The following is a 15486-nucleotide window of genomic DNA, read 5'->3' as shown; positions in this document are numbered from 1 at the left end:
TGGGCAACATCCAAGAGATGTTTTCAGAGCTTGAATTTTATACTTACATGTAATGAACTGCAATCTGCTTCAGAACTTACAACTGTATGATATTGAGCTCGTTAGTCGGTTTGGAACAATATTATGCACGTCTCACCTGTTTTTTCACGTTGTAACTTTCGAATATCATTGATGATTGATGTAGTCTACACAGTAACGTTTAAGAGCAATTGAGTCTCAGGTGATCTTCTTCATTTTTATCATTGAAATTTTAGGGGGTGTATACATGGTATGATCGTGTTATTCATATTTTTAGCGTTGAAATTTTTGGATTTGTATACATTATGGAATGTTTTGCGAGCAGTTGAGGCTCAGATGATATTTTCACTTTTGTACTGAATTTCTATGTTTGTATTTGCCTTATTCTGAATTGTAGGAATGAGTATGAATGTGACCGAATAAATATTTTTTAGTAATGTGTCTGTGTGACTTGGCTACAAATTGTAAAAGTTTAGGAGTGAATGTAGTTCAATGATGAGGCCATCAAAGGAGTGATTGAAAGTAGCATTTATGATTTGATCGGCCGGCCGTTGTGGCCGAGCGGTTCCAGGCGCATCAGTCCGGAACCGCGCTGCTGCTACGGTTGCAGGTTCGAATCCTGCCTCGGGCGTGGATGTGTGTGAAGTCCTTAGGTTAGTTAGGTGTAAGTAGTTCTAAGTCTAGGAGACTGATGACCTCAGATGTTAAGTAGCATAGTGCTCAGAGCCATTTGAACCATTGTTTATGATTTGATCATTGTAAATTCTTTGACTAATCAATCTGAGTGGAAAATTGTACCCTGATTTTCTCTCTTTTATGTGTGTACCCTGTAATAAAGATTCAATAATGAAACCGGCACTTAAAGTGAATGGAGGTGGTGGCATCAGGAATGAACATGTATGACCCAAATGGAAATGAAATTTAGTTCTCTTGGCAAAGAACCAGTTCCCTATTGAAATAATCAACGCTTTTTAATCAAAGTAGACAGATTGCACTAACAATTTGCATGTTGCTGTTACACTGTGACTAGTCTCAGGGTAACCTTATCCACGCAGATTTTTCTCAAGAACGTTGGTGCAATGATACGTGCTGGCTGTCTTACCTTTTATTATCATAACATCCCTAATTAATTTAGTTTGAGTTTGATTGAAGCTAGCTGTTGCATGTTCATGTTTATAGAAACCAATATTCAGTGATTGCGGAGACTAGGACGTCATTTAAATCTTACTTTCCTCTGTCTGTGTACGGTAGTTCCAGGGAATATTTTGGTAACTTTCGTGTAGGGAGAATCCCAGAGTATCGCACCAACAGAAGAACCTATTGATCCCAGATGGACGAGTTCCCGTTCTGCACTTAAGTGTGTATATCATTTTTGGGTTTAGGCCAGATACCGGAAGGTCAGGGACGGCCACAGTATTATCAGAATTTTGGCATACCACCCTCAGTGGGTCCCCGAGCAGTAGGAATGCCGTATTTTGAAGGAGGTGCGGCCCTGTGGCTTCCTTGTAGAACTGATTACGTAGCGGGATACCACTTCAATTTGGACGAAGAGACCAGCGGGCCGGTGCAGGAAGGCGTAACAGTTGCACAAAAGAAATTTGTTTTCAAGTTGAAGAGTCCTTCCCCGAAGCAAGTGGTAGGAGGTGCCGCTCAACCTGTGGAATCGTGAGAAACTCCGAGGAATAAGCCTTCACATGGGACAGTCCAGCCAGTTTATTGTAAAATTATCACGAGACTTCTTACTGGTTAACAGTAATAATTTAGCAGAGGGGGGGAGCAGAGCACTGGCTACCAGGAAGTCCAAAACGTGAAACCAGCCCGTCGGCCAGAGAGAGAATTCGATGACAGAGTGGGAACATCAGGAAGACTGAGTCCTTCCATAGGTTAACACTGAAAACTTGGAAACAATTGATTTATTTACGGCTTTGCCATTGGGCAGGGTTTGGTGAAATCGTCTGACTGGCGATATAGAAGAGTTGATCTGGAGCGCGAAGCGAACAGTACGAGTTCTCTGACCGAACGAGGTGGCGAAGTGGTTAGCACACTGGACTCGCATTCGGGAGGATGACGGTTCGAACTCGTCTCCGGCCATCCCGATTTAGGTTTTCCGTGATTTCCCTAAATCGTTTCAGGCAAATGCCGGTATGGTTCTTTTGAAAGGGCACGGCCGATTTCCTTCCCAATCCTTCCCTAATCCGAGCTTGTGCTCCGTCGCTAATGACCTCGTTGTCGACGGGACGTTAAACACTAATCTCCTCCAAGTTCTCTGGGCGCCGACTAGAACAGACTTCACCGCCGAAACCAGAGCAGACTTCATCGATAGCTAGCTGCCTCCTTCCCAGCAACACTTAACAGCAGGTCACGACTTCTGCTCCACTTCAGGCAGAATTACGTAAGATGATGCGAGCTTAGGGAAACGAGTGAGGAGATGCGATTTTACGGTTGAGCAAAAGTTTCGGACCTCGTTATTTCGTCGAGAGTTTGAATACACTTTTAGCTTATTTCTTGAAGAAGTGTACAAGCACTAGATAACCAACCATTCGTCGTAATCACAGTCACTGGACAAATACCACGAGTTTATAAATGTACAGGCGATAAAATTATGCATCCCTATTCATTCCGATGTTGGCCAATACTTTACGGTTACTCTTGTTTAATAATCATTTAACCCCTGGACTTGCGATTTCTGATCTTCAATCAAAGCACACGATTAAATTCATGTCTATATGTTCTAAGCATCATTTGCGATAAATTAACACGATTTGGAATCCTGTTTCTTTTGTTAAGCAGATTTTTTATCATTTAGCGTATGATACATAACAATCACAATAACACATAAAATACAGAACCACAGACACGTTAAAATATAGTTTAGTTCTTTATATCTAAGCCATTGATCCAATCCACCACTTCGGAAGTAACCAGGTTCGAATCGACTAGATTTCCAGGGAAGGCACGGAGGGGGCAGTCCACTGCTATATGCTTCATTGTTTGTGGAGCATCAGCACAGTTACAGTATGGGGTGCCCACCAAACCCCATTTATGAAGAATCGAAGCACTTTCTCCCACACCACATCTGAAACAGTTAAGCCTGCTACACGTGTATCTTGGCAAGCTGAAACCATTGAGTCTATTAAGTAGATGATCCTTTTCACAAATTATATATGCTAACAGATTGTCACTCCAAGTCTCTTGTCTCCTTAGGGCCATTTTATTCGAAATATTAATCCTTCGCGCACAGTTCATTTAATTCGCAGGAGCCTATGGGAGTTAAGTTCTGTCACAAAAACCGACATCCAGCTAAAGTTACTGCACTTGTCTTACCATTAAGTTTGTAACTGGTGGAATGCGTGAATCTCTTACAAACAGAAATTTCTGGCACTTGTAGGGTGGGCTGCGCTGATTAGAGCCAGTAGAACCAATACCCATACAGCCACGATATATCTTCCGACGTGGGTGTGAATATGTCTGATGGAATGGAAATGATCGTGTTCAAATCTGAAACGGTAATCTGCTGTAATGCATCGCTTGGCTTAGGCTGAAATATCTGACGTCCTGTAACCCTTAAGTTATCTACTGGGCCTCTTCAGATGTTGGATAGCTGAGGCTGGGGTGAAGCATTTGACACCACTCATTCCATGAAAAGCACTCCAGCCATTGATAGTGGAGGCAATGAATACGACATTGTTAAATACATATTGACAGCGTATTACACTTGGGCAAGGCTGTCCATTATGGCAGACAGCTGACAGCTCCAGTTGTTGGGGTTTTTACATAACTGTTCACTTAACAATTGCAAATAAGTAATCAATGAACTGAAAATAATTCCACAGTATAAACATGAGGTCAGTGAAGTTATTTTGCCTATTCACATAAGATAACTGCACAGGAAATGCTGGAAAGATATAGTTTGTAAACTGAAAAGCGACCAGCACTTGTGACGGCGGAAATTGTCTCTCCCGGAAGAATACTACAGTTGTTGTACTGGATGACTAAGAATTAATTTTCCCTCTAGCAGAGTAGAGCAGTGTGCAGAGTTTTACATAGATTCTGTTCATATAGATTTCATGCATGTCCGTATTTGATGTAGTGGTAACACACTTCGTGGAAAATAAACACCACCCTGGCATCTCTGAGCAGAGCGTCGCAAATGATTGATATGGCGCACTGCAGAAGGGTTGGTATAGATTTGTGAAACACCCTGTAATTACTTTATGCGACGTAGTGGGGCGGAGAGAGATTGTGGAATTGCCTGCTCACTGTTCTGTTTGCAGGACAGTGGAGGAGGGAAGGGCGCAGTCACAAACCCGACGACCTGCTTTCCCTTACACTTTTGTCCTCCTCGTTGTACAACCCCATATCACAATTTATCCCTTAATACGGTTCTATTGAACTTAGATATGGTACACACACTTAATATTTGTTCTTAACCCATTTCATTTGAAAACATTAATATTGTACCATTGATAGATTATTTTTAATAATCTAGGATTATTCCACCTCCTGCAACACGGAAACTACTCTGACGGGAAAAATGTGCGACTCCAAAAAGTAATTAAGGTAGAGCAATGAAATTTCGGGAATGCATTTGTCTAGGTAACATATTTAAGTAATTAACATTGCAAGATAACAGGTTTATGTAAGCGCGAGATAAGCCAATGCAAATGTGAAATGTTGATACGTTAATAGCCGATGTAGCCGCCAGAATGTTGAATGCAAGCATGTTCTGTGTTGTACAGGTGCCGGATGTCAATTTGTGGGAGGGAGTTCCACGCATGTTGCACTTGATTGGTAAGTACAGGAACGGTTAATGCTGTTTGTGGATGATGCTGGAATTGTCGTCCGGTGATGCCCCATATGTACTCGATGGGGCCGGCCGTGGTGGCGGAGCGGTTCTAGGCGCTTCAGTCTGTAACCGCGCGACCGCTACGGTCGCAGGTTCGAATCCTGCCTTGGGCATGGATGTGTGTGATGTCCTTAGGTTAGTCAGGTTTAAGTAGTTCTAAGTTCTAGGGGACTGATGACCTCAGATGTTAAGTCCCATAGTGTTCAGAGCCATTTGAACACTTCTTACTCGATGGGAGAAAGATGTGTTGATCGAACAGGTCAAGACAACATGTCGATACTCTGTAGAGCATGTTGGTTTACAACAGCGAGCGTTATCATACAGGAAAACACCACTGGAATGCTGTTCATGAATGGCAGCACAACACGTTGAATCACCAGATTGACGCACAATTTTGCGGTCCGGTCCGTGGGATAACCACGAGAGTGTTTCTGCTGTCATACAAACTAGTACCTCAGACTATATCTCCAGATGTAGGTCAGGAGTGTCTGGCAGGTCCTCGACTGGCTTCCTTCTAACCAATACACGGCCATCACTGTTACCGAGACAGAACCAGCATTCATCAGAAACCAGAACAGATCTCCACCCTAACGTCCCATGAGCTCGCGCTTGACATCACTACAGTCTCAAATGGCGGTGGTTTGGGATCAGTGAAATGCACGCTACAGGGCGTCTGGCTTGGAGCTGTCCTTGAAGTAACCGAATTGTAACAGTTTGTTGTGTCACTGTGGTGCCAACTGCTGCTCAGATTGCTGCTTCAGATGCATTACGATGCGCCAGAACCATACGCCAAATACGATGGTCTTCCCTCTCGGAGGTGCCGGTAGTGACAGGTGGCCATCCGGATCCCGGCCTTCTTGCGACCGTACAGTCTCGTGATCACCGCTGCCAGCGGTCATGGACAGTTGCTACATTTCTGGCAAGTATTTCTACAGCATCGCAGAAGGAACATCCAGCTCCTCGTAGACCTGCCGGCCGTGGTGGCCAAGCGATTAAAGGCGCTACAGTCTGGAACCGCGCGGCCGCTACGGTCGCAGGTTCGCATCCTGCCTCGGGCATGGATGTGTGTGATGTCCTTAGGTTAGTTAGGTTTAAGTAGTTCTAAGTTCTAGGGGATTGATGACCTTAGAAGTAAAGTCCCATAGTGCTCAGAGCCATTTGAACCATTTTTGAACCTCGTAGCCCTATTACACGACCTCGTTCAAATTCAGTGGGGTGCTGATAATAGCGTCTTTGTTGCCTTAAAGGCGTTGTTGACTGACATCAGCTCACCACGTCCAATCTCGAAGGTAACTATCGCTCACCACCGTTACAGCATGTATTTAAAGCAAACCTGATTTGAATCCTCATAGCGGGGCAAAATTTGACCAGACATCGTCTTTCAGATGTAGAAACACGCCCGACAGCTTTCGTTTTTGTCGCACAACTCCTTCTTGGTATTACGATTTTTCCCGTAAGTGTATTAGTCCCAGAGAAAAAATGAATAGGGCCTTTCTTGTAGCAAATTTAATGTATTACACTACTGGCCATTAAAATTGCTACACCACGAAGATGACGTGCTACAGACGCGAAATTTAACCGACAGGAAGAAGATGCTGTGATATGCAAATGATTAGCTTTTCAGAGCATTCACACAATGTTGGCGCTGGTGGCGACACCTACAACGTGCTGACATGAGAAATGTTTCCAACCGATTTCTCATACACAAACAGCAGTTGACCGGCGTTGTCTGGTAAAACGTTGTTGTGGTGTCTCGTGTAAGGAGGAGAAATGCGTACCATCACGTTTCCGACTTTGATAAATGTCAGATTGTAGCCTATCGCGATTGCGGTTTATCGTATCGCGACACTGCTGCTCGCGTTGGTCGAGATCCAATGACTGTTAGCACAGTATGAAATCGGTGAGTTCAGGAGGGTAATACGGAACGCCGTGCTGGATCCCAATGCCCTCGTATCACTAGCAGGCGAGATGACAGGCATCTTATCTCCATGGCTGTAACGGATCGTGCAGCCAAGTCTCGATCCCTGAGTCAACAGATGGGGGCGTTTACAAGACAACAACCTACTGCACGAACAGTTCGACGACGTTTGCAGCAGCATGGACTATCGGCTCGGAGACCATGGCTGCGGTTACCCTTGACGCTGCATCACAGACAGGAGCGCCTGCGATGGTGTACTCAACGACGAACCTGGGTGCACAAATGGCAAAACGTCATTTTTTCGGATGAATCCAGGTTCTGTTTACCGCATCATGATGGTCGCATCCGTGTTTGGCGACATCGTGGCGAACGCAAATTGGAAGCGTGTATTCGTCATCGCCATACTGGAGTATCACCCGGCGTGATGGTTGGGGTGCCACTGGTTACACGTCTCGGTCACCTCTTCTTCGCATTGACGGCACTTTGAACAGTGGACACTACGTTTCAAATGTGTTACGACCCGTGGCTCTACCCTTCATTCGATTCCTGCGAAACCCTACATTTCAGCAGGATAATGCACGACCGTCCTTTACGGGCCTTTCTGGACACAGAAAATGTTCGACTGCTGCCCTGGCCAGCACATTCTCTAGATCTCTCACCAACTGAAAACGTCTGGTCAATGGTGGCCGAGCAACTGGCTCGTCACAATACGCCAGTCACTACTCTTGATGAACTGTGGTATCGTGTTGAAGCTGCATGGGTAGCTGTACCTGTACACGCCATCCAAGCTCTGTTTGACTCAATGCCCAGGCGTATCAAGGCCGTTATTACGGCCAGAGGTGGTTGTTTTGGGTACTGATGTCTCAGGATCTATGCACCCAAATTGCGTGAAGATGTAATCACATGTCAATTCTAGTATAATATATTTGTCTAATGAATACCTGTTTATCATTTGCATTTCTTCTTGGTGTAGCAATTTTAACGGCCAGTAGTGTAATTTTGTACTGGGAAACCTTTTCGCTAGAAGATGTGGTTTCCGAGTTATTCAAGGAAAACAATAGAAGTGGCCATTGAACCCTTCCCGGACCCCCTTCGCTCACACTCCATCAGTCAGTATTTTTAGTACCAGTATGTTGTTCATGGCACTTTCTCCTACCATTGTACAAAAATTTGCCACTGCACGGGTCTTTTCCCTAATTTTCCTTAGGTGACCGGAATATAGTTGCAAAATATTGACACCAATTATTTATAGACGAATGGACAAACTAGTAGAAACCAAACATGAGGCATCTCTGTTTGAGGTCATTCTTACCGTACGTCTTATGTTAGGAAATATGTTGTAGAAAGGCAAACGTATGTTTGTAACATTTGCAGATTTAGAAAAAGATTTTGTCAATGCTGACTGGACTACGCATGGCAAAATACTGGGAGCGAACGGTTATTTACAAGTTGTACAGAAACCAGACTGCACTTATGAGTCGATGGGGATGCAAGGGAAGCAGTTGTTGAGAAGGCAGTAAGATAGGGTTGTAGCCTATACCTCATTTTATTTAATATTTATATTGTGTAAGCAGCACAGGAAACCAAGAATAAATTTAGAAAGGGAATTAAAGTTAAGAAAGAAGAAACAAAAACGTTGAGTTTGCTATATGATGAAAATCAACAAACGTAAAATAAAGGTAGGAATGGCTCTGAGCACAATGGGACTTAACATATATGGTCATCAGTCCCCTAGAACTTAGAACTACTTAAACCTAAGTAACCTAAGGACATCACACAACACCCAGTCATCACGAGGCAGAGAAAATCCCTGACCCCGCCGGGAATCGAAAAAGGTAGGAATATGTAGCAGAATTACGTAAGGTGATTCTGACGGATTTATATTAGGGAGCCGGCCGAAGTGGCCGTGCGGTTAAAGGCGCTGCAGTCTGGAACCGCAAGACCGCTACGGTCGCAGGTTCGAATCCTGCCTCGGGCATGGATATTTGTGATGTCCTTAGGTTAGTTAGGTTTAACTAGTTCTAAGTTCTAGGGGACTAATGACCTCAGCAGTTGAGTCCCATAGTGCTCAGAGCCATTTGAACCATTTATATTAGGGAGATGAAGTAGTAGATGAATTTTACTATTTGGGCAGTAAAATAACTGATGATGGCCGGAATAGGAAATGTATAAAATTTAGACTGGCAATAGCAAGAAAAAGAGAAATTTGTTAACACTGAATATAAATTTGAATGTTAGGAAGTTTTGTGAAGGTATTTGTCTGGAGTATAGACTTGTACGAAAGTGCAACGTGAATGGTAAGCAGTTCAGACAGGAAGAGAATAAAACCTTTTGAAATGTGATGCTATAGAAAACTTCTGAAGGTTTAACGTGTAGGTTGAAAAAGTTACGAGGAAATTCTGAATCGAGCTCTGCAGAAAAGAAATGTGTCACACAACTTGGCCAAAAGAAGGAATTGATTCACAGGGCACACGCTCTTACATTAAGGAAATAGCAGAAGCTTCCATAGGGTAGACTAGCGTGGAGATCTAACAACAAGCCAGTCTTTGAACTGGAAACCACAGCCACAATAGTAGGTAGCATCAGCTTGTGAACGCGTGCCCGGTCCTGGTTGGAATCTTCTCTGCAGCCGGTCAGACGGCAATTATATTCAGGTTGTAGCGGATCGGGGGTAAAAGACCGCTGCCGAGGTGTGAAAGAATCATTCGTCTCGTTGTCTGGATGGCGATGGCTCTGTCACCTAGTTATTGCTGGTTCGAAGGGCTGCCAAAGGCTAAGGGAGTCCGTCGGAGCCGAAGGTGGGTGCAGCAAGACAGAAGGCGTACATGTAAACTCTCCCTTACTCCAGTAAGCTACAGCAGTTACAGGTGCTCGCTCTCGTCCGGCAAAGCGACCCAGCGTCCATGTTCCACGGGCGTGGTCAGGGGCTGACCTTGCGCTGCTAGGGGGGCGGCTGTGTCCCGAGCAGCTGAGCCGAGTAACGGGCGCTGGCAGGTGCTAGCTGCTCTGCGAGTGGGGGGGCTACGGTTCGACCCTCGGCGGCGGCAGTGTGCAGGAGGAATAATGCTGGCGGACTCACGCCGGAAGCTAAAACACAGCGGACGCCGATTAGAAGCCCAACTGTATTGGAATCCCAGCCTGGCCCCAACGATGACTTTTACACACGTCCGGTTGGGGTTTGCTGCAGCTGAGGTCACATGCGAGGCGTAGAAATGTCTTGAAACACCGGTTACTGTCCCTGCGCCCGAGTCGTAATTGTGGAGCTGCCGGCATGGCGTGAATTTTGCAGGTGTCGACAATGTTCGGTTTCTGCTTGTGTCCGCGCCGCTGCAATGTGGACTAACCCTCATGCAAGCAACTGAAAATTATCTTGTATATAATATGTTGCTTGCATTTTCCTGACTTGCTTGCCTTTTTTGAGACTCTTACTTCTCATTTTACCTTTTTCTCCGAAAGTTATCTGCGAGATTAAGGAATTTATAAACGTGTGAATATAAGCATTTTGACTAAAATGCTCTTGGGAGAGACAGAAATGAGCCACTAGCTACGTGACCGTCACCTAGGATCGGCCACTGACTACAGTAATGCAAAATGGTTCAAATGGCTGTGAGCACTATGGGACTTAACATCTGAGGTCATCAGTCCCCTACAACTTAGAACTATTTAAACCTAACTAACCTAAGGACATCACACACATCCATGCCCGAGGCAGGATTCGAACCTGCGACCGTAGCAGCCGCGTGGTTCCAGACTGAAGCACCTAGAACCGCTCGGCCACTCCGGCCGGCTACAGTAATGCAGTTTATGGTTATGAAGTAGGATGATTTGTGTTGTAACTTCAAAAGTTTGTGAACAGAGGGCAACAAAAATCCAAACATCCACAGCAGTTTAAGGACGTGAATTCAGCACAAGGGGACAGCCATTTATGATGATCACAACAGCCCACAGCACGTGCTAGGGGAGGAAACTAATGCTTCAAGATCTTTTGTATTCCTGTTAAATGCTTTTATGGCACTATTTATTGCCTGATGATAAGGTTGCACTTCGAATCATTTTGCAATATTAAGTAATTTAATCAAGTAAATAAATAATTGTGACTGGCGAGGGTCTATGAATAACATGTGCGTATAAAGTTTCACTTCGTATCCCCCACTCTCAGGTATTTAAATGGTAAGTCTGACTCCTGATGTTGACTCACTAAGCGTGTAGAAAACGACGACTACCTCTGTTTCATGAATTTTTTAACTTCAGAGGAATAAACAAAGAAATAAATGAATAATTACACTACTGATGAACACAGACGTGTCGCCCAATCCTCGAGTACAGCATCTTCAATAGCAAAGGTTTTACTGAAAAAGATACCTGTGTCATCAAGGCCACGACAAATTCCATTCGCTGTCTTTTTCCAAATGAGCTAGTGTTAAATTTTTGTCACCTCAGTGTTGGTAAGCTAGTGAAGCCTAACCACGTCCACTAACCCCCTGCATGCCTTTATTCTCGAATTAAGGTGTATCATGAATGCTTGGTAGTCTGAAATGTTTTATTTGCAAAAACCAGTTTTCGTGTTTATAAACCATCATCACTAGCAGCTGATACAGAGGAACAAACAACTATATGCATATCGATTCGTACAAAATGCTAACTGTACGTATATTAGCAGTAATATAAGTCTATTTAGATTATGTACTTCTATAGCAATGACCTGCTTGTCAATTAATATAACAGGATCTGAAATATGTCCTATAACATAACACACAATTTGTCATGTATGTTATTGCTGTCAAATCTTAGGCAGTGACAATTCTTGACAACGTTTGACACAACTGCCACATAGTTTTTATCAGATTCACTTCATGTTACTTATACACATCTGACATGTTATATATTTGGCTCTTATCTGTACTGTGTATAAGACGTGATCACACATTGTTCTCTGTTCTGATGCCAATGTGATAAATTTTACTTTGGGTAAACAGAGAGAAACTTCAAATCGAGATTTAGAGAATTTACTAATGTTAGTGAAATCAATATCTCAGAATTCAGTGCTCATTTAAGAGAATAGAAGCAATCTGCTAATGACATTAACAGGAACATCGCCATTCTCCATAAAGCAGAAAAAATACTCTAGAAGGAATTAAAATATACACCCATATGAAAACAATCGCACAGCATACTTAATGATCAAAGAGTTATGGAATAAAATATATACAAAATTTCAACACTGTTTTAAGCAAAATAGTTTTGGTTTGAATTCTATGACCTGCTTGTAAAAGTGTCTAATTTGAAGTGATATGTTGGATTATTTTGCAATTTTATATCTTTTGCATATTCTACGTTCACATGTCAACTGTGAAAAAACTGTAATTTACATAATTATATGAATGTATGTTACAGACATGTATAAACGTGATCTTAGAAATAACAACAGACAGACAATGTAGACACTTTGATCTGTCGGTTCCTCTATATGACAGCTGTGTCGAACTTTGTCAAGAACTGTCACTGCCTAAGATTTTGGACCTACACAATGATTGAAACTACTGAGTAGGTGAAACTACTGTCTCTTCACTTATTTTTCTCATTCAAAACACTGACCTACAGAATTTTCTCTGACATAGCCAACACTGACTTAACCTATTCATTTATTATCCACAATATACAAGCGCAATGCAATTTGACTGCTATACAGTGACAACATGGCTTCAAATAATTAACACAAAAGAATGGTCCTGAATTGCAAGAAATCATAAAAATAACTCATACTTTTTTATAAGTCAGTTACCTCACAGAAAATCTTCATAACACGAACTGCAGCAATGACAGCAAGCAGCAACTACAGTCGGCTAAATAAAAAGATTCTAACTACTATAGACTCTAACTACTAGGAGGCATAAGATTCTGTTGAAGAGCAGACAATGTATTTAGAAGATTTTACCTTATTCATGTGAGATCCAGTTCCAAAAATTATATACAGTAGTTGTCAATAATTCCACTACCCAAACATTACCAGCAACGTCCATCAACACTGAGTCTCCACTAAGAATATCATATCCAAGCCCTTCTCTATCCGATCGCTAAGTGCCAGTCCGTCCAACCACTGAATCTACTGCCGAGGGCTCAGAGCGCTATCAGCGATATTAATACAGTGTATAGGGCTGCCAACATAAACACATACAAATAGGCTACTTACAATTTGGCACCAGTAACGCACATGACAAACTGCGCACTATGTTATAGGACATATTTCAGATTCTGTCATATTAAATGACAAGCATGTCATTGCCATAGAAGTAAATAATGTAAGTAGACTCATGTTACTGCTACTATACGTACAGTTCACATTTTGTTGAAACCTATGTACATACAATGGATTGTTCCTCTGTATCAGATGCCGTTGATGATGGGTTATAAACCGTAAAACCGTTTTGGCGAATAAAACATTTCTAGTGCTGTTCATGGTGTATAGAAGATGTCCTTTAATAAGGCATATCCGTTAAAATGGGGAATTAACACCTAATGTAATGATAACGACTCAGCAGTAGTTGTGCTGTGTAAACTATCAGTCACATTAGCTTCTTCTTTTCACAGATGAATTCTAGCACATTGTACACATTGCACATACAGAGCAAGATATGAAAGTAATCAGAGTAAACAACAAAAATCGCTACGAGACAATTATGATCACGAAAACTGAAAAGAAAGTATTTTAAAGGAAAGAGTATTATGGTTTAACGTCCCAATGAGTTCTGTAATTGCAATGTGGCACATCCCGAATTGGCAGAAAGATAGGGAATGAATTTGGCCGAGTCTTTTTCAGGGGAAACATTTCTACACATGTCGTAATCGAGTTAAGAAACCCTCGGGAAAGTTAAATCTGGCTACTCGGATGGAGATTTGTATTGCTGACCTTCGAATGCGAGTGTGCTGCCTTACCACTCGGTATGCTTATAAATGGGAAAGTGAACAAAGTAAACAACTACCTGTTAACATTAATATTAAAAAAACAGAAGCATAACTTCCGAAAAGGTGATCATCAATGTACTAGCACACAATTCCCCCTCCTAATCGCTGCCTTAACTCCTTACCACGCCCCACTTACGTGTTCTCTGTCACTTATTCTAGTTACATGTTGCTCTGCACACCCCTTCTCCCCCCTCTTGGGCACCATTTCTCGTATAGCAACTTACCCACTATGGTAACATAAAGTTAATAGATGGAAAACTGAACGAATTTAAAAAAATCACGGCAAAACACATACACTCGCGTGCATGCACACACACACACACACACACACACACACACACACACACACACACACACACACACACACACACACAGGGATGAAGAGGGAGAACAAAACCTACCCGCCAAATGGCGGCAACATTTCTATTCACAAATAAAATAATGGGTACCAAATAAAGAAAGAGTTCTGCTATCAAAACTAGTACAATTCTTGTGTTAAATGTCTTAATCCAGTGCCACACCACCAATGAAGTGTTTACATAGCGTAGTACACGCAGAAAAAGACTTGAAAAAGCAAGAAAATGAAATAATTTCTATATGAATTTGTGTCACATTTCCGTAAATGAAGTGCAAGTTCGTCTTTCAACCTGTGACCATCTGAAACGAAATAAAAAGGCATTTCGCTTATAAACGAATATTTATCTAATAGCTGTGGAAAACGGTCCTTCAACGAAATTCTTTATTATCTGTATATTCTTCCTTACATATGGCCCATCATCTAGTTTTACTGCAATGAAATGTCTGTTATTGCGTACAATTTTTTCTCGGAAATAGAAGTGCAAGAGAATGTGCTCAAATTTTTGCCGTTATGCTTTCGACCAATTTTGTAACCGCGATAATATGAAATTACATTAGGAGTGAATTTCTATAGCTTGTCACACTGTTTGAATACCTAACGTTAATTCCCAGAAGTCATATTTATGGGAATGACAGATGAAATCAGTAGAATGGAAGATGATACGTTGGGAGGATTTTAAGGGAATGCAGTGCTGCTATTGTGAGAACTGTATATGAGATACCGTTACGAAGAGTTCTAGAATATTGCTGTAGAGCTTGGGGTTCTAGCCTCATTTGACTGATGAAAGACGCCGATGGAATTCGGAGACCAGCTGTTCGGATCGTAACATGTCAGTATACTCTGAGGTGACGAAGGTCATGGGCTAGCGATATGCACACATACAAATGGCGGTTGTATCGTGTACACAAGGTCTTAAAGAACAGTGCATTCGCGGAGACATCATTTGTACTCAAGTGACTCAAGTGAAAAGGTTTCCGACGTGATTATGGCTGCACGACGGGAATTAACAGACTTCGAAAGCGGAAACGCAGATAGAGCTAGACGCATGGGACGTTTCATTTCGGAAATCGTTAGTGAATTCAATATTCCGATATCCACTGTGCCGAGAATACCAAATTTCAGACATTTCTTCTCACCACGGACAACGCCGTGGCTGATGGCCTTCTCTTAACGACCGAGAACAGCGGCGTTTGCCCAGAGTTGTCAGTACCAACAGACAAGCAATACTGCGTGAAATAACCGCAGAAATCAATGTGGGGCATACGGCGAACGTTTTAGTTAGGACAGAGCTGCGAAATTTGGTGTTAATGGGCTATTTCGCGAGTGTCTAGGCTAACATCACATCGTTTGCAGCGCCTCTCATGGGCTTGTGACCATATCGGT

The 15486-nt window shown here is 42.6% G+C and overlaps 1 long non-coding RNA gene across 1 annotated transcript in view; it reads right to left on the bottom strand.

The window, feature by feature from the left end:
* The window catches only part of LOC126471619 (uncharacterized), a 50978-nt gene extending 38134 nt beyond the window's left edge, over positions 1–12844 (bottom strand). Inside the window, exon 1 of the long non-coding RNA XR_007586353.1 lies at positions 12718–12844. This is a non-coding gene — a long non-coding RNA (uncharacterized LOC126471619). The remainder of the gene's footprint in view (positions 1–12717) is intronic.
* Positions 12845–15486: the final 2642 nt, after the last annotated feature.

The sequence above is a fragment of the Schistocerca serialis genome, chromosome 3 (genome assembly GCF_023864345.2).
Source record: "Schistocerca serialis cubense isolate TAMUIC-IGC-003099 chromosome 3, iqSchSeri2.2, whole genome shotgun sequence".
NCBI classification, from domain to species: Eukaryota; Metazoa; Arthropoda; class Insecta; order Orthoptera; family Acrididae; genus Schistocerca; species Schistocerca serialis.
The sequence above is the reverse complement of the archived record's forward strand: the minus strand, read 5'-3'. Positions and strand labels throughout refer to the sequence as shown.